Source organism: Diadema antillarum, unplaced genomic scaffold (assembly GCF_040938485.1).
Source record: "Diadema antillarum isolate AM-2024a unplaced genomic scaffold, OU_Dant_1.0 seq00000030_RagTag, whole genome shotgun sequence".
Lineage (NCBI taxonomy): Eukaryota > Metazoa > Echinodermata > Echinoidea > Diadematoida > Diadematidae > Diadema > Diadema antillarum.
This window is the reverse complement of record NW_027271146.1, coordinates 1367647-1391716: the sequence shown is the minus strand read 5'-3', so window position 1 is coordinate 1391716 and position 24070 is coordinate 1367647. Positions and strand designations below refer to the sequence as shown.

Sequence of the window (24070 nt, the reverse complement as noted above, 5' to 3'; positions counted from 1 at the left end):
ACATAAATCAGGGGAAGTCTGATTTCCTGTATTATTGTACAATGCTTGTATTTTTGTGACTTCTGTATTGTCCTCTGGAAATAAATAAATAAATAAATGAATAAATAAATAAAGAAATAAAGAAATAGATAGATAATAAGTAAGTATATGAATAAATAGATAAGTAGATAAACAAATGAATAAGTTAATTAATTGATGAATTAATAAATAGATCAATAATAATAAGTAGAAGAAAAAGAAGAAGAATACTCACACACATGCACACACAACAAGATTTTACATGGAATCATACCATTGATCAATATAATCTCTGAAACAGTTGTAAACTGTAAACAAATAAGATTTTATTCAAGTTTAATATGGCACTGAAAAAGAAATTAAATTCTTATTTAAAAACACATTCTCTTTCTGGTATCAAAATGTTGTTAACAAGTTGAACACATGATGTTATACGAGAAACATATTAAAATACCTTCTGGAAGATGTGATAACCAAAGTTAGAAAAATTATTTCCATAGAAAACACAAATATTTTCTTGGTCAAGTTCTATTCTTAAAGAGAATGCAGAAGAAGCACATCAAAGTTTAAGAAACTATTATAAGCTTTGGATGAAGGATAAGACGTGTATACATGTAATAGGGGCACATTTTGACCAAAATAACCATGAGGATTTGCTGTCCTAACTTTAGTTCTACTTGATATTTTTGATTGAGTAATGTGGAAGGCAAGTCACTGTTGCTTGCTCAACTTTAGACAGAAAGTAGATCGTGGAGGAAGATTATTTTTAGAACACATTCCTCCCTTGTTCAATGCCTCTCGGTTTTCCGGTGGAGAGAGGAATTCTAAATCCGTCACAGGAAGCTGTAGTTCATTAATCCGCAATTGTTCCCCCTTCTCCTCAGCACCTGGCGCTCTTACAGGATGTTAGCAAATCGAACATCGTAAAAGAAAAACATGCTCAGAAAGTATCGTGCCAAAGTTTGAAGAGACATGATTTAATGGCTGATATCACAGTGAAGTATGCCTCACATATATATTTGTGTGTGCATAGATACATACATATTATGTACCAGTATGTTTCTATTTGTGTGTGAGTTTTTTTTTTTATAAATGTTGTTCACAATACAGCAAGTAATATTGGAAGATGAATTTTGTTAATTTGTATAAATTGTATACAACTTATTGGGATAAGAGAGGATACCTCTGCACTGAAGTATTTATTTATATTTTGTACTTGCCACTGATTATGATCTGGCTATCAAGCGGCCAGTGGTTCTAATAACCAAGTGTGCAAACACAAATGGACTAATTGGTGTGGCAATACTGATATGAGAATTATCAGATGGTAAAAGCGTTTGCTCATACCTAGGAAATGACCGATTAAAACTGCACATATTAAGCAGGTTTAGCAAAAGAATAACAAATCTCTATCAACTTCATATAACATATAGGGCCTGTATTGTTACTATGGAGACAGTTTCTTGCTATGATGAAGCCATTGTTTCTCATCTACTTCAGATGCCCTTTAAATGTAAATGCTGCTTTCTGCTATATTACTTAATACACTCAAGTTTCCAAAATGGTTGGAATGACCTCTCCAATAGGTACAAGGTGTATGATGAAAATAAAAATATTGGTCCTGTAATTTTATCATTGGAATACCGTCTACTGATTAGCATTGATTACAATCTGAATACCTGTGATAATAATCAATTCAGGTAATATCAGGAGACAGTGGGAGGGAACAGTGTTTTCTTTTAAAAAGTTACTTTGGTTGGAATAATTAATCCAGTAATACATTGGGGTTTTTTTATCATCATACATTCATGAGGCCATCAGCTGTTGATTCATAATAAGGCCCTATGTGTTCCCCAGCTGATCTCGCAGATATGTTTATCTTTACTGTTTATGTGATTAGCACTGTACTAATTATCAATTTGATAAATTAGTACTGTTCATTTGATCGCTGGTGGTGATTAGCACCAGCAGCAGCAATATTCAAATGGTTCTAGTAGAGTGAGACAGTGTGGTTATAACACAACACAACACAACACAACACAACACAATACAACACAACACAACACAACACAACACAACACAAAACAACACAACACAACACAACACAACATAACATGTGATAGAACTGGACATAATGTATATCAGCACATTATGAATTCTATATTTTACAAAAGCAGGGTTTTTTTTAGGGGGGGGGGGAGTAACGATCATCAACAGGTAAAACAAGAAAAAAAGACACCTAAATGAGCAAAAATTTGAAAGCAGAATTAAAGAAATGGTTTGTAAGGATGGAGACCACTATACCCAGCTGTGTAGTGGCTGTGGGTTCCGTACAGTAGTGTGCTACGTGTCATGATAGGATATTGGCAACTATATTGCGAAAGGGGACTGTTTAAAAGACAACTTCCTGAATTAGGAGAGCGTTGTCTTGTGCCAAAAAAATGGTTTAATTGGCCGGGAAACATTACCACAACAGAGGGAACAGCAACCTTTTTTCATCTAGTCTGCTTTCTGATATTGGAGATGCCAGGCTTAAACATCAGAAAGCTCAAGCAAGGATCTTGATATTATACTATATTGTATATTATATCTAATTCTGCAAGTGTAAGGGGAGAGGATAGAAGAGAGAATTGTTGGAGTTCATTCATGTGTATGGTCATAGGCAAGTATGTCATTAGAATAAAGTAAGTTCATAGGGGTGATACATGTCACTCTGATTGGGCAGTCTGAATTCTAGACTAGCTTGATAATGACCTTAAAGGTTTAAAGCTGCTTCAAGTTCAACAACAATGTTGGCTGTACAAAAATGGCATAATGGTTGTCCCCCAGTCCTTCACCGGATGTGGTGGGGCTGTATGTTCTGAAAAGCTGTACTCTAACCCCTTCATACCTCGCTTATCATCATTGTTTCCTATCCCTTCCTCTTTCAAATGCATGCTAAAAACCCTCAGAAAAAAAAACCCACCTAAGGCTGATGGTCCTGTTTTTACTACATGAGTGCTTCAAGGTAGAAAAGGATCATTTGGTCAAATTCAGAGAGACAATTTTTTTTTTCTCCTCCTTCCCATCGTCTTTAGTAGCAATATTGGTATGGGGGGGGGGGGGTAGAGAGAGTCCCTTTTCCCTTTCCACTTGTGAAACAAAACAAAAATCACTAAAAAAATAGCAAATCTACTAAGACCACAAACTTTGTGAAGGGGTATAACCCTGGTCCCATCAGGAGTAGAATGAGGACCTCCCCTTCCCCTTCCCCCTCCCCCCACACACACAGACACTTTAAGAAACCTTTTGTAACCCCTGCAATGTCATTGTCAAAGTTATTAAACATGGAATCATCATTGAAAATGGTTATCTTGGGCATGAGACCTTGGTAATTCTGCCAATTAATGTGTCCCACTTCATGAAGGCCAGCATCAACAGACTAAGATAAACTTTCCTGACTTTTTTTTTTCACGTAGCTGATAAATGCTGTTATTACGGATGTAGCTAATTGTTCTACAATGCCTGAAAGTCACATTTGCAGTCAAACATTTTCCTGTAAACAGGGAAATATGTCACTTTAGTTTCCCATCAGTGCTAGAATTGTATTTCCGTCCACAAATAGAAGCCTAGGTTTTGTCATACAACCACAGCTAATCTTATACCATAAAACACAAGGGTGGAGCATCTTCATGTATATGGGAACTGGTCTGATTTCCTGTGTAAACTGCCCCATTGACAATGCCTTTGTTGGTGGAGAGTGTGTTCATTGCTGTTAACTGGTCAAGTGTGTCAACAAAAGGCACCCATTTAGGGCGGGTCAGTTATGTTTGACCACTGGCATCAGATTTACAGAACTGTCAATGGTCTTAGGAAAGAGGAAGGATTAGCACTTGGACATAGGAACTCACCGAGTGGACTCATCAGTTTATAGCTCGATGTGAGGGACAAGAATTGAATTATATGCACTACTATCAGAAATCATGCAAACTACAGTTTAAATATGTAAAGACAGAAGAGGAAGGTTGAACACGATGAAAACCACAGTATTGATAATATCAACGAAAGAACAGAAGTTTCTTAACCTTTGCTGTGCCATGGGCTTCGGAAAGTGTGAGCATCACTATGGAGAGTCTTCTGTGCCAATTGGCATTTGAAGCATGCAAAGTGTTAAAGCAGGATGCTATGACTTACATTACATGTATAATATGCTGATACAGATTGTATTTTATATGTTGTAATATCTAAGTGTCTAAAAATTCCCTAATTCTAAGGAGAATTTGACTGGATGGTATTTGAAGGGTTACTTGGTAACTCAATTGAAAGCACTGATAACAAAGCAACAGATCAGTGAAACAGTGAGCTACAACTAAATGAAAATTGCCTTGCTTACATTTAAATTGACATGGCAATGTTGATCTATCTCATTAGCTCTAGCTTTGTGTGACTTTTTTCTGTACTGCCATTAATCATGACCACTTTCTTTTCAAATTGAGTTCCTGGGTGGGTTTTTTTTTCTTCTAAAATATGAATAATATATATCTTGCTCTATGAATTTGCAACTCTCTTCAAATCCTATGTTCCTATGATTGTTTTGTGTGAGAAAACGAACTGCATTGCTTCTCATATACCTCATAAAAGCAAACTTTGGTAAAGAAAATGTTTGATTTTTTTTTCCTTCAATAATCTGTGCACGGATGAATCAATGAATAATCAATGGAACAAGTCAGACTTTGTAATTAGATTACAAAAATGATAGTTTCACCATATTCCATATATTGCCAATGGGCAAAGAGTTGATATGTCCCTTACATTCACACCAACACACATTCTTCCACCCCCCCCCCAAAAAAAAAAAAAAGAAGAATTATCATGATGTATAATCATATGATTAAAATGTGGGTGTTAAAAAAAAAAGATGGCACCTCTAGCATAGAGCTTCTTATCTGAGTCAATCCATCTTCTTTGAGAAGACAAGATAAGAGCTTCTGTAATGAGAAGGTGGTAATTAGACAGGCCCTCTGTCTAGACCTCCATTGAGTAGGGTCTAGCCTGCCCCAGACTGGGGGAACTTGGTCTCATCAAAGGAGGGAGAGATTATCTCTTAGAGACCTCTTGATCTGTCTCAAAGGGGAGGGCTAATCCCATCCCCACCCCACCCATGCCAACTACCATGCCCCCCTCTTCCCTCCAGTCACTGAGTCCTTTTACCTTCTCCTTACCAACCTGTATGTTCTCAATATTTACAATGTATGGTATCATTTGATAATATTGTAGAGGGTCAAGCAGTGGAAGATACTAGAATGATGAGAGTTTTCTGAAGTAAACCAGATGAATTCTGCCAAATTTGTTATTGCCTATATTATGGTGGCCTGATGGAAATTCAAGTGTGTTTTCAAGCATACCTGTCAATCAATCATCAAGCTGTTGTGGAATATCAAAGACAGATGAAAAAAAAAAACACACACACACACACAATAGAATTAATTTCTATTTGGCATTTATCTATCCCTTGCTGCTGTTCAAACATTTCTTCCTTCAGTTTAACCCATTGTGCCCACACTCACTGTGCTTTAACTTGCCAAACTATTTTATTATCATTATTATTATTTTTTTTTTTGGGGGGGGGGGGGGGGAGGGGGGCATTTTATTGGATTCCCAGAAGGTTAGCCTGTAGTGTGAGAGGGTTGGACTTACTAACTCGGGTGTGATTAATTACAAGCTGCCCTGCACAAAGGGCCATTTACGGTAAGCGTCACAACACATGAACTAATCAGAGAATTTTTATAATACCTCTATGTGTGCCAACAGTCAAATAAAGTCCTGTAGCGTGCTAAACTCAGTACAGCCCAGTGCCGAATCTTGGCAGGTGTTTCATTATTACACAGGATATTGAAATTGCATAATCTTGATTGATGCATCATTACTATTTCATTCAGTCATCACTTTCTTCAGCATCTTTGACATTTAAGGGGTGACTTTCAATATGACAGAGACTTTCATATCTTAGTTGAACTTCAGATTTAGAAGACAGTAGTATGTCAGTAACCCATTGAGGACAAGTCCCGGGTATACTCAGGCAAGGGTCTATGGGAAATGCGTGTTGAAGCAAAATCAGCCCGTCCTCAACGGGTTAAATACCCCAGGGTGTAGTGATGTAGTGTCTTGTTCGTTCTAAAATTGATAGAAGTTGTGCCCTATGATGTATACACAATGAACACAGAAGAGAGTTTTCTTGAATTGATGAAGCCATGTGGTCTCCATTTTGTAGTTAAAGGTACTGTTTACCTTTGGGAGCAGTGATTTGAAAAATGTTCAAGCTATCACATTTGATGCATATGTGTAGGTCTGTTGTATCACAAAACATCCTACCATATAATTTGTTTTTCCAATAATGCCAAAAATATAAGCAGATATCAGTATATTTCTTGATAAACCCTTACTGTAGACGGTTTAGTCTAGAAACATTTTATTATAACTATTGTTCACATTTTGTGTATTTAACAAAACATCGATTTTACGGATTCAAATTTTTTACAGTGGTTGTTTCTATCCCTAACTCACATTTCAGAACTATTTTAAAGCACTTAATGCTGGGTTTTTTCTTCTGCAAATGGTAAATTATGCCTTTAGGTAATGCACATCATTCTTAACCGCTTCGGTGCCAGTAATGTACAACACTATAGAGTTTTCTGTGCCAATCAGTACTCAGAGCACACAAGGAGTTAAATTACAGGGAGGAGTCTTTCCCTGCGGAGAAACTGTCTGCAAAATTTCACCAACAAAGCTGTTTGCCTATGATTATTAATTAGGAGAAATGTCCCATCCTGCATAATTAGGAAAATAAAATTTTCTTTTCCTGAAAAGGGAACATTTTGTTAATCTGTCCCATCCACAACTTGCCCTCTTTCCAAACCAGCCTGACCGTGTCCTATAATTGATCCATTTTGTGGCTAATGACCCTGGTCTCGTCCAAAGCCCTTTTACACATGTCCCACCATTGTTCCAGGCACAGTCAATGTACTATTCCTCAAGTGGTTACAATTAGCCTGCTTGTGACACCCATTGGCCCAGACTTACATGGAGACAATTAAATTGTAAGAGCTTCCTCTACTGAAGATCTCACGGGGAGCATTCAGACATAGGGGAGAAAAATTAGGTTTTAAAGGCATAATTTACTATTTGCTGATAAAACAGAAACCCAGCATTAGTGCTTTAAAAATAGTTCTAGAATAAGAGTTAGGAATAGAAACAACCACTGTAAAAATTTGAATTGGTTAAATCAATGTTGAATATTGTTAAATATACAAAATGTGAACAATAGATATACTAAAAATGTTTCCAGACTTAACCGCCTACAGTTACGGTTTATTGAGAAAAATACAGATACAATGTATCTCCTTATGTTTTAGGCTTTATTGCAAAAATTGTATATGATAGGATGTTTTGTGGTACAACAGACCTACACATATGCATTAAATGTCATATCTTGAATAATTTTTAAATCTCTGTTCCCAAAGGTAAACAGGACCTTTAACCATGATTTCAATAGCACTGGTAGTGGCCATGATTCAAACATCACTTTTTGTTAATGTCTGAATGGAATAAATGATTTTTAACAAGGTTTGAATTAGTTCCTGAAATCAACCCTATCCTCACTTTTTTACACATGAGAGAAATTTGAATGATGATTCTGGTGAACAAAAAAATCACTCAAATCATGATTTTTGCAAGTTTGATTTACATGGCACAAAGGATTACGTCAGGCCTGCTTTCAAAAATTCACATTCAACTTGTGGTTTCAAAGGTAACATGTACATGGTCCAATCATTCTAACAACGAATTACAGTCATTTTTCCAATTTCATTCCATTAACAATTGTTCTCTCCTATGTAAGTGATTTATGCTGTACACTTGTGCAACTTCCTCCTTTCCCAAAGGAAGATTTTTTTTCTGATTATTGGGCTGATCACAGTGAGATGGGGTGGGGGGGGGGGGGGGGGAGGGTAAGAATGTCGTTGCATGACAATGTTGTACTTTGGAATCAAAATATAAACACTCCTTGATATAGGCCGAATGAGCACGGTGTCACGTTTGGCTTGTCATCCGTGGGGCGATTAGGGTAGGAACCTACTTTGATTGATGGCTTTTGCACCTGAATTTGGTTCCAGGGCAATTTGAGCACAGACTACCAGTGCTACCTTCTCTTCCTGTAACACCCCGAGTACATATATCTGCTCTGATATAGTTTCTCTTCTCTTCAAAGCTCCCTAGTATTTTACAAGGGTCAAAATTAAAGGGAACCATGTCAACCAATAACCATTTAGTTCTGTTAGAAGGATTATATTTTTTGAGCCTCATAACCAGATGTAAATATAAATATATCTCGTCATTAATAAAAATTGTTCTTGTAATTGTGTGACAAGACACGTATATTATGTTCAGTATTACTTTTCTGTGTTAAATTTCCCTGTATTTTACTTGCAGGAAGGAAATATTTCATGTCATGCTATCAGTGCAAGTATTTTTAGATTACTTTGCCCCTCCCCCTCAAAGAAAAAAAGAAAAACAAATCGTGTGAATGTGAACTCCTTCAATTGTGCTTTCAAAGATATTTTTTTCATTCTTAAAACTAAAATGGACAAAATAGGTGGAATGTCAAATTGGATTTTGATCAAGAATTGTGAAATATGGATTATGAATGATGGGTGATTATGAATGATGGGTGATTTATCACAATTCATTGTGATGAAAGACATATGGTGTAAAAGCAAAGCGGAACACTGAAGGAACAGTTGTTTTCTCTCTCTCTCTCTCTCTTCCGTCTTGCCTCTCTCTTTTTCTCTTTGTCATTCCCCCTTTTAGAGTCGTCTTCTTCTGCAGTGATTGTACGAATACAATAACTAGCTGAACAGACTTTCTGGTATACCCCATGCATAGCCATTTAGCCACTGATGTTTTTATCCCGATCTGAATAGCTCATCCATCGCTTTCAGGGAGTGAAAATGCTGCTTGTTTCCGTAGATACAGCCCAAATGGTTATGACCGTCACAAACAAGCCAGGTAGAAAGATTCCATTCAAACAATGGTCGCTCGCCATCAACCCTTCGATAGCTTGTCTTCAGCCTCATGTAAGCATTCTTTTTAATAAAATTGTGTAGTCATACAATGTTTCAGGCTGTAATAAATGCAACTTATATGCTAATCATCACATATGTTTTTGTGGCCTACCTAGTGAGTCAAAATGAATATTTTATCACCAGTCTTTACATTAGTCATCAAATTACATGATAGATTGTTTGTGGTTAATTGGATCATCTGAATGTGTAGTCACTGAGAGAAAATCCAATTAACAATTCGGTTATCAGTATGTGTCATGCAGGACAATAGCGGAGCATGTTCTCGACCTAAGGTAAAAGAGAGAAAGAGATAGAGAGAGGAAGGAAGGGAGAGAATCAAGATAAATAATCCTCTCTCTCCCAGACGAAGGCAGACCCATTGGGAATCATATCTAGAACTGCATTAGATTTAGCCTTTCATGTCTAACATACTTTCTTTGAAGAGAATTGGAGCATATATATATTGGAACATATATATGTAACACTATGTGTAATATATGAAAGATATGATGAAGTATATACAAAAGCATATTGTAACGGGGAATATATCCTGTTGCCATGCTACAGCAAAAAGTCTTTATCTCCTGTAAGTGTGCCTTATAGAAGAATCCCATCTCCAGCAATTAAGACTTTATGACTCTAAATCTTGTCCATCCAATCCATCGATCCCAGGCATGGTTCTAGTGCAACCATTACCTGGCAAACTTTGGATGAAAAGAGACAGAAAGGCCACTCCAAAGAAGCAAAAGATGGCAAAGTACAAAACCCCAAACAATCCTAAGGGTGGCACTCAAGCGTAGCCAAGCTTGAAACTCAGTTTTTAGTCAGCAGGACTTTGTGATCAAAAAAAGAAATATATAAAGGGATGGGGGGGGGGGAGGTGTGTGGGTGGTGAATTAAGGAGGATTTACCATCCCTCTTTGACAAGGGAGAAACCATTGGAGGGTGGGTCTATACACAAATGGACACAGATTATAGTCTTTCTGTACAGACTTGTTTACTTATGTAAAGTTCCTGTCTTCTGTTCATGGAATGTGATGATGAGGCAGAGCTGTCTTTAGACAAGGCAAACTTGTGAGTGCCTGTTGTAAGATAATGAATGCAAATTCAAGACAAAAATCTAGGTGAAGAAAGGAACCAACACAAATATGATATGTAAAGCACACCATGTTTCTCTGCAAAGATGCTAGATCATAAGAGCATGGAACAAACTTCTAATTCGAGGGATGTATTTACCTAGAGTAGAAGAGCAAAGTGACCTCATTGAAGCCATGTAAGTGCATGGGTAAATATCAAAGTCCCAAAAGATACATGAAAGAATGGAGAGGAGATGAAATATAAAGAGAAACAGGGGTCTGGATTGTAAGACTAGCTGTGCACACACTCCACTGCCCCTCTAGCTGTGTGTTCAATTGACTCTGAAGGCGAGTGTGGAGTGCCGCTTTGTTTCCCTTCGTCCCACTTTGTACTCCGTCTTTTGTCAGAGGTGGTCCCAATTGCAGCGCACTCCTCTTCCAGTGCACAGCCTTGCTATTGGACGACATCCAGTGGAGCTGTGGGCTCTTGGGTAGCCAGGAGTTTGGCCGAGACGTCCCTTCAGGCGTAGCACTACAAGCAGCTTTACCCTCTGCGCTTGGTCCTGACATCTCCATACTGTTGATGGATGGGGGAGAGATGTTCAGGGCTCCTAACGGATCACTTCTTGTTGGATGAACCTGTGACTATTAATAATGGAATCACTCCTCGGATGTTAACTCTTGGATAGATTACGCTATTTTCATACTGGTATATTTTCATACGGACGTCGAAGCGGTGCTTGGAAGTCATATTTTCTGCTTCGTCACTTTGGTTGGATGATCAATATCACGGCCAGGCTGTCTAGACACTAGCCCCAATCAATTAACTCCACTTTCACCTCTAGGAGCACTCCATGCCCCATGTTGCTGACTCACCCCCATGAATGCAGCTGGAAATTTGGAACCCAAGGTAATATTTCTGAAATTGAAATTGATTGATCCCAACAGGTCTCCAGTGCTGTGATTCATGATGCCGTTTGGCTCGATTGCCTGTGTTGAATGCTGAATGTTTCTTCATTGACGGACAGCTAATAACTCTGAATGTGCCAAAATGTTTAAAAGATTAAATCTATCATTACCAGTGGCAAACTGGTTGTACGTGATGTGACTCAATCGGCATGTGGAAGTCATGGTCCTTTGGGACTCAACTTATTCACGTGACTCGGTTAGCAAAACCATGTCAACATCGAGCTTGTGTTTTGTGTGAAGTGATGCAAGATTATATGAAGCTTTCTAGTCAGTCATTAAATATAACAATGTGCCACAATTACACGAAAATGATTGAAGTAAACATCCAAAGAAATACAAAAGAGGAAAAGCAGAAAAATAGCATTCAAAATGATGAATCAATGTTATATTAGTAGTACAACGAAACACTATTTTCAAAGAAATACATGTTGGTCTGTTTTTAATGGAAATTCTTATAGAAGACGGAAGATGTACGTTTTATCATATTTGTCAATGAAAAGCCTGATCCATAAACTCAGCTGTCGGCAAAAAGGGAGCATCATATAGAATCACAGACGGGGGCAGGCATGCAAACAAACTAAAATATTGACCAGTGTTCGATTGACTGCATGCAGTTTACTGTCCTCACAAGGAAAAAGAGCAAATCTGTTTACACTTTTGCAGTAGGAGAGACAGGTGCGCTGCTGATATGGGAAACATGCATGATAGTTCACGGCAGCAAAGGATATCAAAGAAGTGCATTCCATCAGCTTTTAGAATCTGTCAAACCCACGTTATTGTATTCTATATCAATAGCGTGATTGATTCAATGTATTCATGTCAGATGCTCCCTTGTTGGTTCTGCAATGGAAATATTTTTATGTCTGTTGAAGCACTTGTTGCAGTATTCCAAATTCAACCAGCGCATCTTTATCTGCCTGTATGGGATCGTCACTTTACACCACCCTCGATTGTCTGCTTGTAAGTAATGCACCTGTTTTAGACTGGTATGGAACGTACCATGCCCCCCCCCTATCAGATCCTCCTGACTATTGATAGCGTTGTCCTGAATATGCTGGTACCACATCCATCTTTTGACGCCCGTGATCCCTGAGCATTACGGGGTACGGGGGTAAAGGAGGTTGTGTTTATGTGGCAATCAAGTTGTGATCATGTTTTGTTCAGCCTTATTTGCTAGCCCACAGAAGCCCCTTTTCATGCAGCTGACTTGCAGAATTTGCTCTTGGGGAAATCATTTTATCCAAGTGAACAAGTGTCCTTTTAGTGTCCCAAGGGAACTAGGCATTGATCATGTCAAGTAGTTTAACTCTTGAAAGGAAAAATTGTGATAAAAAAATAAAGTGTATGAGTATACTGTATGTTTACAGGTGTTGAATCAAATATACATTTGTAACTTGGGCAAATATGATTATATCCATCCACAGTTTGTCAGGCTTCTGATATTGAAGTGATTGCTGTAGCGTGATTTTTTCTTTTCTTTTCATATGACTAAAAAAACCAAAGTTTTATAGCATAATAGTTTCCACAATGCCGTAGCCTTTCAAGTAGATTTGGAATTTGATTATAGCTACTAGTAAAACAAATTCTGTGTGGATGTACTTTGGTACATGATGTGTTCCTGTGTTTCTGTTTGTACAAGCCTTCTAAAAATATATATTTCTTGATATATATCATCATGATAAAAGAGAATTTATTGGAGGCCATCGTTTGTTGCTGAAATGTGGGTGAAGAATGAAATCCACCCATATCTGCCATACATCAGGTGATCCTCAATGATTGGGAAGTGAATGACTGGTTTTTTGTTTTTTTTTTCTAACCAGCAAACCTTTTGTAAAAGGCCACAATGCACGATTCCTGGAGAGGGGTGCTTTCTTTTCCCACAAGGTCTCAGGAGAAGCATCAATTTCTGTTATCCAGTATAGTTTATTTTCCCATTTCTTGAATGCAGCAGTGCAATTACCCTGAGCAGGCAACCGAGATTGAATGACGATTTGGTCCTAGCCCCACCCCTTGACATATTTGTGTGTGATTTATATGGCATCGTGTATGTATGAAATGTCACGGGAGGTTATCATACGTAATCTTTATAGTTCCCTCTGTGCTAAAGATTATGTATTTTGTATAGAAAATTATTTCTCGAGTATTTAAATGCTGATATTGATGGAATTCCAACAACTGGGTATGTGTAAACATGGGGTTGGTTTCCATGTTTGACTACTCATATTCATAACTTGTTTGCAAATACACAGTTACCTTTATTTAGGCAAATTTATGCCCACTTGACTGACCTGCGGGATTTGGCAGAGGTTCGGGACAAACCTGTGGAGCTGAAACACCTTACAAACTTACATGGTGTGCACATTGCAGCTAACCTGTGCCTGTTTGATGGGGTGTTTGCTTTTGTGTGCGTGGACATTGCTCCGGTGGTACAAAGGTGATAATGCGGGTCTTTGACAAGAAACCCATCCTCGCCTAGACTGACAGGAGTCGCATAATGGGTGCTAAACTCAAAAGTTCAGTCACAGGACCAATTTTTTTTTTTTTTTTTACCTTTTCAGGTAGAGAAATATAAAATAGCACTAGCATTTCAGGCATGCTGCATTCTGGTGCAAATCTGATGAGCATGTACCGCATCCATTTCTCTTATTCTTTTATTTTAATCAAGTGGCAGGTTCAGCAGAAACTCCCTTAAAGGGACTGTATAGTTCTGGTTGAGGTGAGGATTTAGCTTTTAACGTTTTGCGAGATATTCAGAAACCACTCTGTGAGATGTCAAAGAGCATGCAATTCTAAGGGGAATCAAAAGTTTATTTGATGAAGATCGGTTTTGAAATGGCTGAGATATCCAAAAAGAAAGTGAAACAAAGAGATCCTAATAAAAGACGTGGCCTGTCGCCTTTTATTATTATCACTTTTTTGGATATCTCAGCCATTTGAAAACCAATTTTCATCAAATAAACATTGAATCCTTCTTAAAATTACATGCTCTTTCATATTTCATAAGAAGTTTCTCATTATCTCACTTAGGAATGTTATAAACCTGACTCCTCACCTCAACCAGTACTGTACAGTCCCTTTAATTGTTTTTCCCCCACTCTCATACACACTTTTCCCTTTCTAGATTGAAATTGTCTTTAAAAAATGCCTACAGTGTGTCAAAATGTGATTGCGAGATGAGAAAGATATTTGTGTAGTTGCCTTTTGGCCAATATCAGCTAGTGAATATGAAATATCCCTTTAATTCATCGCCCTAGAAACATGACAGTTGTCCTCCGGTTTAACCCATGTTTGTGGATACATGGTCAGTGCTGTACAAAGTCTACATGAAAATTTCATAATCTTATAGTGAATGGGTTAATTCATATAGCAGGTGGTTCCTGAGTACACAATTGATCACTTGCCTTTGGAGGATTGTTCATGCTGTGTGTTCTGTGTTGCATATTAACCCATTCTCTCTGACATATTGTGGTTCTATAGTTATAAAGTTGATACTGGTATTTTATAGCAACCCTTGTTCCAATAGGCTGTGTGGGTTCAATACCATTTCAGCACTGTCAAGATTTCCATTTATTGAAAATAGACATTGATCAAGTTTTGGCTTTCCAAATTCATTTTGACCAAGTTTAGATTATGACCATTGTAAATGAGCAATATTCTGACACTATCAGTTAAGCATTACTTTTACTCTTTTTTTTTCTGGAGGGGGTGGGGAGGAGGTTAATTCTTGTGTGTCTTCAGTGAAAAGCAGGAGCAAATATTTTCTCTCAAGGAATGGAGAAGAGGATTTATTCAACCGAAAGAAATAATATCATAACCTTGAGAATCTGTCTGTCTGTTATGTATTTGGATAGAGGGGGTGTCTAGACCAGTTTTTGCATTGTCTCGCTACAAAGCCACATATGGGGAAATATTTATGCACCATTCATTGTAAGGCTGTTTACCCAAGGCAATTGTCGGGTGAGTAATCTTCCTCATAGTATATCGTAAGGTGTGTGGGTATACCGGTATAATGAGTGAAGGTGGTAGTCTGTCCCTGCGTAGGAGTTTTGGTCTTGAAGGTGCAGTCACTTTTACAGGAATCATCATTCCCGTTGATGATTTTTGTGGCATTCTGTCATGTGTAGGAGTATTTTGTTTCCCTACTTGCAGCACTGGGATGACTTCAGTTCCTACAATAGAAGACATGATAAAGATAGAAGAGAGAGAAATAAATAGATAAAGAATTGTTACAGACTACTTGAGTTTGTCAAGAAGTGGTCGTTCTGTTCACACTTTCTTCATGGCCTGTTTTAGGCAAACACCGCCGCTTGCAATTTGTCGACATTGACGTCTTCTGCATGCTCTGGTTCTCCCAGCTCTTGTGACAAAACTCCTTCCTTAGAGGGCAAAGTTTGCTGTGTGTCCATTGTGACTTGAGGAATAGGACCACCATCATCTCACGTTTTGTAAGCACCTGTAATCACTGGTGAGTCACGGCTGGGTTTCTTTCTCCCCGTCCCCTGCTCAGTGATTTCTACAGGGAATGCTTGGCACCAATTTGTGAAACGAGACATCAATTACCCTCTGGATGTATGCTCAACACTCACAATGTATGTCACAAGACATCACAGCATGGATTCATGATCATTGCAGATTGTGGCATCATAATGGAAAATGTCCATTCAGCAGTGAGGTTGAGACTGGCGACATTCAAAAAGTAAGAAATAGCTTCTATCTGAGAATACAAATCTTGTTGATCATTTGCTTGATTATTACTTCAATAATTCCTTGTAACAACAGTGTTTTTATCACAACCATGTAGGTATTTTTCATGTGAAATTTGTAAAGTCTGCAAAGTGATATATTTAACTGACAAAGTTTTCAGTCAATTGATATCAGAATCTTTTATCTGCAGTTGAATACTTCTGTAAAGGTGTGATGAATATTTTTTTTTCTTTTTTGGATGTAGCAAATAGCAAGAAGGAATGTCTAAAGGGAACTGTAAGTAGGAATGGAGGTATGTTTTATTGTACAGAAACACTGCTTGACAACAGCCTTTCGAAACAGGTTGATGTATGCATGGTGCTGTATGTAGCCACAGGGAATTGTGAATATGACTACTGACAATGTTATACCTTTGGATAAGAACTAAAAGGGCATTAGCCCACAGTATGTTAAAGCTCCAAAGTTCTTGTTCGCTGACGATACGTTCTAAATATCACGTACCCACCTACCATCAGTGCTGGACTGTGCGCTGTACGAGAGGTGAACCATTCTCAAAGTCACCAAGATGAACAACCGGTCTTATCTAGTCTTATCTCCAGGGTTATTCATTAAATGTACAAACAATGACACACGCTTAAGACTGTCATCATTCTGGGGAGCCTATTCTACAGAGTCAGCAAACAGCCGTTGAAGTTCACCATAGCATACTTTAGCTACCTTTTGACCTTCTTCCTAATTCGTACATTGTATATGATGATATAGGCCTTCTAGCAACAGTAAATTTACCACTTCTGCCATTATACATTTGACAGTGTCAAACAAATGATATTACTTTTCATTCTTTTTGATTCTATAGGCCTATCTCTTAAACTATTGTTTTCTGTCTCAATTCTAATGTCATAACCCTCAAGAAAAGTTCAGGTCACTTTGTAAAGTGTTAGCTGATGAGATTGATTATTCAGGAGTATGTGGATTTACAGAGAGATTCCATATGTTACCTGTCATTATCATCTCCCTGCTTATTGACCAAGTTTCCAAATGTCTTTTGCAAAGCCATATTACATCACATCATTTGAGGTTTATGTACTATACGATACCAGAAAGCTGGATCAGTTGGCTCAATCAGAGATACACCGTTTCTCAAATGTTGAACAACTTCTAATCTTTGAGTGGGATTAATGATAAGATTATGGCATTAGGATTAGCTGACAAGGGATGGCAGGAGAGATAGAGAGAAAAATAGATGGAAGGAAGAAAGGAAGGGTGTGAACATACCTTACATGGGACTTCGTACATGAGCTTCATTAAGAATATGACATTTGATTATGTTTCAATCAACATTGTCCAATTTCGTAACGCATGACGACATCATAGATTTGGAATGAAAAAAAAAAAGGAGTTGCCCGCGTATCACAACACATTGCCTTGGTAATGGTGATAATAGAAGAAATGTTCATAGTATGGGTCACCTTCGTCTATGCTCAAGTTTCATTAAAGATTTAAATTATTCTGAATAGTTTAAGGAAGGAAAGGTTGAATGTATCCTGTAACCTTTGAGGTCAGGTGTTTTGATGGAATCGCCAGCTGTAATTTCACATCTTGTGAAAGAAAATCCTGTTGTTGACATCTAATCAACTGTTCCGTCTTTCTTTGTGGAGGAAGAATCTTGCCTGTGGCGATCAGTTTTCAGAAAAGACGGATATGCAGGATCAATAACTTCTGTACAGTGACATGTTGGTTAGGGTCCAACCACACACACACACACACACACACACACACACACACACACACACACACACACACACACACACACACACACACACACACACACACACACACACACACACACACACACACACACACACACAAGGTATGAGGAGACCCGATAGTCTTCTAGTCTAAAGAACATACAAAAACTCTCCTCTACTGAACTTGGTCCATTTGACAACCATCTCCAAGTCAGAGTGTGCTGTGACATAAAATATTCTTATTCTTGTTTGTTTGTTTGTTTGTGGTGTCAATGCAAAATTTTGATTGATGAAGAAAGGTTTTTAAATGTTGGTATCATCCAAACTCTTAAATATAAAAACTTTTATGATTCTTTTCTTCTCTGAAAATGCAAATATTTTGAGTTGACATTGCTACCAGTTGTATCTTGTTACCATGGCAACTAGGGAAGATTCTATTGTCCGCTGCAGGAAGCTGAAAACTTCCAGCGGGACTGGTAGGGTGATCAAGTGCCTCATTGAGAGCTGAAATTATCAAAGTCTAAACATTTTACCAGATTCATTAAGCCTTTTAGATGCCCTTTCACTTTCCAAACAAACAAGACTTATCAGGTATGTGGTGAAAATGATGGCCAGTACAGAATAGAAAGTTGTTATGTCAAAAGTGGGACGCCCCTCGATACAAGTTCGAGGTCATGCCCATTACCATTCCGTCATAAAAACAGGTAAACAAATAAAATTACAGCAGAATAATTGTAAAGTGCATACCAGTATAATACTTCACGGGCATTCAGAGGATAGTGAACCACAAAAAGTGAGAAAAAGTGAGGCTGAGAGAAAATGTGTGTCAGAGTGGTCAGAATGTTGTGAGAATGAGAGAAAAGGTGTGTGAATAGTCTTTTCAAAACTGTTGACAGATAAGGCTTACCAAAGTACATGAGGTTAACTCTATTTTACTGAATTTAGAACACTGTAATTGGTAACTTAGAGGCAGCCATGCCAAAGTGTAGACATTTCTACTCATAGTGGCAGCCATAAGAGTTACTACTGACTAAATGGAATAGATGGAATGATAGATATCAAGCTGTAACATGAATATATGGCTCCCATGAACACAGATTTGCTGTATAGAGGCTTACATTCCCTACACCTGTCACTTCAGATAAAGGTGAGGGGTTTATGTTCTGATAAGTAACAGCGAACAATTTATAGTATACTACAAAGATCTGAGGATGTACACATATGATATCTTGTTGCTGCTAACTCATCCTTTTCCATTCAAAGGAACCCCCTCCCCCTTAATCTTGGTGGACACCAAGATCTTGCAATGTTTTTGACTAATAAAGAGTTTGTGTTGGTGGAGGCAGGTGGTAATTACCGGTAATTGTCATGAATAAAGTACAGAATGGGAGAGAGGGGTAGGCCACTGGTCTTTCAAACCATTGGATGTATCTATATAAAGTAATACTCGAAAGAAAGTACCTCTTCATACCAGGAAGGAGGTGTTATGGTCATTGTTGATTCTCTGATCCCTCGTCAAGGGGGTATTGATGAGGTACCAGTAGCATGGCTCCACCAACAAAGCACCTGTCCCCTCCCCTTGCAGCCTTAAACCAGGGAGGTGGGAAGCCCACCTACCCCTACCACCAGCCACGCCTTTGTCACAGGGGAACATTCATTGTCCCCCCATACAATGAAGCTGCTCCCCCATTAATCACTAACAATCCTACTCACACTCTCTGATCAGATGAAGCCAGGTGTATGCTCTGTCCCTGAGAGCAACGGGCATTAAAATCGAGCTTTATACTGGTGTGCACAAGACTCCTCTTACCTTTAATCAATTGATCTCTAGTTGAATTCTGTTACATAAGGAGGATTACTTAACTGAATTCAATAAAGTGGTATCCCGTGATATCTCTCTGTCTTTTAGATTTATATCATATGGAAATGACAACTTCTGATCCCCAAATAGCAATGACAAGATTAGATATCACTCATAAAACCAATTTATTATGTCATCTAATCCTTTGGAGGGGGTATCTGTCAAGATGCATAAACACAAAAGTGTACTATTTTTAGAGGTATTTGGAATTTACAATTTTATGGATTCATATGAATTTAGAATTTGATTCTTTTAATAGCATTATGTCATTGCCTGTATAATTTAAGAAATAATCTTTATAGCTCGCTCTTATTTAAATGTCTTTTTTACCCCTGTAAGCATCCCCCAGCAGTTTTTGGTTAAGTGTTTTTCATTTTTTCTTTGAATTGATAATTACTGCACACTTTTTGTTTTTATACAAATGGTATCACAGACTGTTTGTATTCATACCAAACATATGATATATTTTGTATTGCTTGTAGAGATTATATTAGTATTAGGAAAGCATGCATTTGGAGATGATACATCTTTCTTGTTCCTTTAAGTGACTTTCACACCGAGTTGATGTACACTCGATGACTTTGATGATAAAACTCTCCAGAGTCTCGGCTTATTAGCACAACTCTTGAGTGATAATGCGAGTACCTTGTTTCGGTCTGTGGTGGCGGCAACTTTGTGGCAAGCAGATTATGATTCTTGCAGAGCCATCGCTGATGGATAAATAGCTTCCGCAAGCGAGTCGGCAGTCCGCTCGCCCCGGAGGGTGTGCAGCCGGTCCTCTCCCCGCTGCACTTTTCCCTCCCAGCGTCTGGAAGTGAAATGAGAATTGCACATTTCGGCAGGAAATTAGCTCATCATTTCTGAAATGGCTTGTCAATGCCCCTCCACACAGCGCAGAATGGAAAATATGCAGCACGACAAATTCTTTGCATAAGTGGTGCCTTATGAGAGCGCCATCGCGGCTAATCACGTGCAAGTTGCGGTGTTAATGTTGATGTGTCGCTGCAGTTCCAGAGATGAGTAAACAGTTGTGTTCACTTCCTTAAATGTGAACTTTCACAATGCCTACTATACTTCATTGACAGTTCTTGATATTTATTGTGAAACAATGCATCGCTTAACCGTAAATGGCTTCTCATATTGTAAGCGATGTGATACGCTTGTAAGGTCATGATAGAAGCAAAATATGTGGAAACCATTAAGTTCTAACTTTCTTTATCAACATACAAGAACAATGGTGTTTTCAATGACTAATCTGATGTTAGCTGTCTATGATGAAGTTGTATGAAAATCAAACTCTGCCTTCTGCAAGGATATGATGTAATGAAAAAAAAAAACAGCTAGATCTTGTAACAAATAGCTTGCTTCCCTTCGGATATGATGGAGCAAAAGTGGATAGCAGTGTGTGTTTTCAAGTTTTGATAAGTCATATGGTGACAGATAGAGTGGCAGTACCATCAGTCATGGTGTCAATATCACACAGTTGTGTTGAAAAAAAAATCGATATCAAAGCCAAATTTTAGATTCCAATATATTTGTTTTTAAGACCAAGGTTACAGCAATCTTAGTAAAAATCCTGTTTGTTTGCAATAAAATATCCCAGCTCAGCACAACAAGGTCACAAAAGATAAAAAGGATGTCAATGTCCGTCTGAGGGTTTTGGTAAAAGTGACTCTAGGCTGAGCAAACACCACTAGACTGGCACCACTTCCTCCCTGCTATTGTTTGGGAAAGTTTTGGGAATTTCTTCTTGTTTTTACTAAAAACTTTGTTCTTTTTATGTCATTGGTCTCATTCTAAAGTTTGAGTGTTATTGTCCTTCACGTCTATGGGTGTGTTTCATCCTACGTGATGTGGACAAGACTCAGCAAATGTCTGTTTGTTATGATGATGCAATGATAATGTTTGTATTATGGTGGAGGTGACAGCTTAGACCCATTGTTCATGGGAAACATCTCAAGTTTCTTCCAATGTTATGCACACGCATGATTAGCTTAGCTTTGAGCTGTATGTAAATAGGGCTGTGATGGAACAATAGCCAGGATCTACTAGTCAAGAGGGAAAATGTTGCATTGTTTGTGTGGTACCACAGCACAAATTTGAAAAACTGTGCCAGCATACATCTTGTGATATACCTGGCAACATTCTCCAAAATATCATGTTTTTATGATTTTTGTTTAATTGCTCTATGTATAGCATTTTGGACATAGAAGGTAATAGATGTGATAGTGAATACGTAATCTTTGAGGTACTGCATGAAGCTAATGTCATTTGTGCCATTTTGACAGCTGTGAGAAACTGCGTAAGGTTCGTTTTGAAAGTGCTTGTTTATTTCAGTACTCGTATGTAATACTGTAAAAGTGGATATTTTCGCATGACTAATTTTTCATGCTTTGCCGGGTAAGAAGAGTTTCGCCTGTTTTTAATTCCGCGGAATCAAGACATCACGCACAGGAACATATGGTAAGCAAAAATATTCGCGTGCTTTTATTTTCGCGCTAGTTTCTGGTTGCGCGAAATTCGCGAAAATTTCCACTTTTACAGTAACCTGTACAGCCTCAGAGGAACAAATGAAGATCAAAGAGGGCTTTCAGATGACAAACATTTTTTTGCTTGTAATCACGTTCCTGAAATGCATCTATTCTCCGCCAGCTCACAAACAATATTACATGAAGCAACCAGCAAACATTCTCATGTACAATGTAGGTCTACAAGATTATGTACACAGACACACACACACCATGGCTGATAGGTCGATCAAACTGTTTAGATTTTGAGCACACAACTAAGATTTAAATTCAGTCCATAGGAAAATACACTCAGACCAATATTTGCCAAACATGGTTTGAGAAACATGCTTTAAAGAGAAACATTTTAAAATTTGTTTTCAGAAGAAAAAAAAAGAAGAATAACTCTGATGGCATGAAACATGCTTTTCAACACACAAGCAAGTTATGTCGAAAGTCTGAAACCTTATTTCTCAATGTGTCATATCTATTTTAGGTCTATTTTATGAAAAAAAATAGAAGTGAAAACAATGCTCATTTGTTTTTGTCACGTGCACAGGTACTGGGCGTTTACCCAGGAAGTTTGGAAGTGGTTTGTTTTGATTTTTTTCCAAGGACATCCTCTGGAAATTTTATGTAAGTTTATAGGAATAAAAAGGATTCACTTTTCACCAAACATGCCCCAGCAAGATGGAGACAGACACAGAACCAGTCAGGGCATGTCATCTTTGTTTTATGAAAAGATGAAGAAAGGATTGCGGTCTTCACTCATCATTTTAAAGATGGATGTTGAAATCACAGACCTATCAGTTTAGCAGCTGCTGTTGATACAGCTTGAGCAAGTGAAGAAACTTGTGGAAATTCTCTAGACTGGCTAGGCAGGTAACGATTCTGGGAGTTTATTGAAACTGCTCAGGTAATCTTGTTTGATTTTTCTTGAGGGAAATATCAAAATGCTTTCTTTCATAATCTCATGGTGCTAAACTAGGCAAGGTTGATGATATGAGATCATTTATGCATCTGTTTCTCCTTGTGACATGGCTAAATAGTTTGTCATTTCAAATACATTTAATTTACATATATTTCATTTATTCTGTATGACTTTGATATGTCTAGTACAACAGATTTACTGGTTTTGTAATATTCATCAATGCTGTGGTTGATGATGCTTATATCGTTTAACTGCAGTCATTAGCTCTTTGCCACTAGAGTTGAAATATACACTGTCTAGATGTTGAAATTTTGTCTTGTAAGTTTATTGCTAATACAGATGACCTAAGGTACTGTCCCATACATGAATCAAATCAATTAACAGGATTTCATAATGAAATATTGCAAGAATTTTAGCCTTTTTCACAGCAATATTTTTTCAGACAGTGTTATTTCTCCATCAAGAACTGCGTAAAAATAAGTTGCTTTCAGACAGAAATTGGAAGGGTACAACATGAGCAAGTAGATCCAGCCATTGTATTATTCACACAAGAGCATCCTCACCACATAAAATATGACATATTAAGAGAGCATTGATGGATACTTCAGGACAAATGATTTCTCTGCCATCATCTTCTCTTATACTTTGTAGAGGAGGAGATGACAACTCAGCTTAATCAGATAATTGCAAATTAAAAAAAAAAAAACTGCCATCAAAATTCTACAGTGTAAAAGAAATGAGTATAGAAGAAAATATAAATCCAGTATATTGTCGCAAAGTCTGGCAACTCATCTTGGCTGCAATATAAGCTTGCAATATTCATTGGGAGATACACTATGTAGATTTCGCTTGATGAGAGAGAGGGTTCTGGAGAAGCATGAATTTCATGAAGCTAAAAAACTTATTCATCCTGTAACGTGAGATGTTGAGGTAATCCCCTGTGAGACAGTTGGTCAGCTGCTGCAATCAAATTCATCCCTCATTCCTTCATTTTGTTTGACTGATCTGTCCTAGGTATGGATATCCTGTATTGAATAAAACAATTTCCCCTTGGAATTTGGTTGTTGTAAACCAATGTTGTGCCGTGTAGGACCCTGGATGGTGTAAGGTCTCATTTTAGTGTGCCAGGTCTGAAGCATGCCGCCTTTGACTAAGCTT

General features: G+C 37.8%; 1 protein-coding gene across 1 annotated transcript in view; it reads left to right on the top strand.

Moving 5' to 3' along the window:
* The first annotated feature begins 10534 nt into the window (after window positions 1-10534).
* Window positions 10535-24070, top strand: part of LOC139725293 (uncharacterized) — a 40400-nt gene continuing 26864 nt past the window's right edge. Inside the window, exon 1 of the mRNA XM_071636381.1 lies at window positions 10535-11102. The gene's annotated coding sequence lies outside the window, so the exon portion shown is untranslated. The remainder of the gene's footprint in view (window positions 11103-24070) is intronic.